General features: G+C 41.7%; 1 pseudogene; it reads right to left on the bottom strand.

Annotated features, from left to right (window-relative positions):
• Positions 1-1,685: 1,685 nt before the first annotated feature.
• Positions 1,686-2,727, bottom strand: LOC124966387 (zinc finger and BTB domain-containing protein 2-like; annotated as a pseudogene).
• Positions 2,728-2,737: the final 10 nt, after the last annotated feature.

Below are 2,737 nucleotides of genomic sequence, written 5' to 3'. Positions count from 1 at the left end.
CATGTTTGTGTTTTAATTCAAATGTCTAAAATAGTGGGTATGTACTTTAAACTCTTTGCTGTCACAAATTAAAAGTATCAATCAACAGAAAATCATATTTGATACTAATTCATTTCCATCTCTTTAGATCATGTAGATCTACATGGCATGATATGAAGAGAAATGAGAAAACTTACATATTCATGAACATGGAATACCATTTAAAAATTCATGGTGATGTAAATACTTGGTTAAAACATTGGACTGTTGGTTTTTTTTTTCATTTTTAATCCAAAGCTACTATTTTTATTGAAATATGGGATCCCACATTAAAATTCAACACATTTATTCAGAGTGTAGTGATCAAAGTAGGGTAATTTTCTTCTTTTCAAATATTATCATTTTTCCCATTTAATTAATTTTATTCAATGAAAGGATGTATAAAAACTTACAAATCGGAGAACTCAACTATAAATACAATAGGATGATGAAATATTCAGTTTTTAACATGTACATACAGTATAGCTATTGACTATTCTCCCTCATACCATCCCCTTTGGTTTTTACTTCTGGTTCCTATTTTGTCCTGTGAGACCACTCTTTCTCTTTTGGCCTATGGGAAGATTAATGGATAACTTATACTGCTTTCAGACCAGTGGAGAAAATTTCAATGTTAGGGAAAAAAAAAAAAGAACTAAAAATCCAAGAATATACATCAAAATCAAATTTTTCTCCAAACAGCAAATTCAATTTTGTCCTGATTTCTCTTTGCCATTTTAGGTACTTCAGTGAATGTTGCCGGTGAAGTATTAGCAATGACTTTCAATAAAGTTACTCCTCACACCTGTCCTGTAAGATGTATATTCCAATAGTCTTTTCCCTGCAGTATACACATTGATTTTAAAAGCACTTGGTTGGTACTGAACAAATTTCCCACTGGCAACTGCTAGAAAATGGCATGTCACTTTCTATTCAGAAAGACAATCGATAGTACTTTCAAATCTGACTTTTAACAAATCTACCAGACACTAAAATACAGCATTTTCTTGTTCAACTTGGAAAGAAGCCAGCACTTAGCTAAGGCATGTGCGATTGCCATCACATTATTACTTTTTCTGTTTTGTTGAAGCAGATTTCTTAACTAGTGATTTCTCTTAACTGGACATAATCTCAAAGGGTGCATTCTGAAACAAGACACCTGGAGGATAAATACTAAAAATGTTTTCTTAGGTTTAAAGTTTCCCCACACCTTCTAGGTTTTGCACAGTACAGAGCCCAGCTTTCTTCTAAGAAGTGTGCTATATTTTCTGACATTGTTTTTCTGAGAAGGAAGACTCATTACCCAGGGAAAGTCATAATTTTAGCTTACCAAATTATATTCTCCTTGTTTTGTTTTGTTACAAACCCTTAATTAGTTCCGTGTATGCTTTTAAACAATCTAAAACTTCTCAAAATCTATTTAAGTTTATAAGTACTACTGACCATTATCTTTCCAATATCCCCTGACTTAAAGTAAATATATTCCAGGTTTACAAGGCACAAAGCCTTTCCAGAGGTTGGGCTGGGATGTGGAGACGAGGAAGAGGAAGGGGAACAAGGACCTGTGTGTGTCAGAGTCTGAACTGTGGAGAACCACAGTTCTGGGCTGGGAGAAGGGAAGGAAGAGAGTTTGTACAAATGACAGTTTCTAAAAAGACAAGCAACATTCAGTCTAGTAACACGGTTTCCTGTTACTTTTTGATGGAAGCTAACACTGGGTGGTCAGGTTCCACTATTTCTGAGTCCCCACTGCCCAGCAGAATGGACCATCCCTCATCTAGGGCAAACACGTCGGACTTCTGGTTTTGGCATGAGCGTTTGACGACCTCTTTGGGGGTTGAGAACGTTTTGTCACACAAGTTGCACTTGTAGGGTTAGTTGGTTTGCACCAACATGTTGTCCATCTGACTTCCTTCCTCAAATGTGCAGAGTTCCAGAGTCTGTTTGCCCACCATGGTGTAGATGTCAATGCTCTGGTTGAGGCACACGTGCCAGGCAGCCTGGTTGGCCCGGCAAAAGCTCTTGTCACAAGTGCTACACTTGAAAGTTTTCCCCGTGTTTATGTACATATGCTCCCTCCAGTGGCTTTTCTGGATGAATTTGGGTCCACATGTAGTGCACTCGTACTTCCACCTCTTCACCTCCCTCTCCTGGTCTGCCTGCTCCAGGTCGTAGTTGTCAGCGATGTCTGAGGGGAGGCGGGGTTTCCGACTGCTGCTGCCCATCTATGATGGGGAATCTGAGATGTGCTGCAGCTCACTGTCACTGATCATGCCTGCTTCAGTCACTTCCATGGCGTTTTTCCCGAGGTCAGCTGCATTGCTGCAGAGCGACAAGGGGACGCGGCTTTCCCCCTGCTGGCTGGACCCGAAGGGCACTCCCAAGTGAATCTGGAGGTGCTCTCGCAGGCTGCTCCACAGGGTGAAGCGCCACCCACACAGGTGGCAGGCATAGTACTTTGAGAAGCTTGCGTTCCTCTTCATGATGCTCGGCTTGACGTGGGCAATGCTGAGGGACGCAGGCTGCTCGTCAGAGGAAGGGGCTTCCAGATGGGTCTCCTCCACGGGAGGATGGGGAGGGACAGGAGTGGAAGCGAGTTTTGGAGGTCTGCAGAGGGTTCGAGGGAGTCATGTTTGTATGATTCACCTGGGCCAGATTGGATGTCAGCTGAGACAGCTGTGAAGCCTCGGGCGCCTGTTCCTGGCTCATCCTGGAGGTC

Source organism: Sciurus carolinensis, chromosome 16 (genome assembly GCF_902686445.1).
Source record: "Sciurus carolinensis chromosome 16, mSciCar1.2, whole genome shotgun sequence".
Lineage (NCBI taxonomy): Eukaryota > Metazoa > Chordata > Mammalia > Rodentia > Sciuridae > Sciurus > Sciurus carolinensis.
Note: the sequence above shows the minus strand (reverse complement) of the source record. Positions and strands in the feature narration are given on the sequence as shown.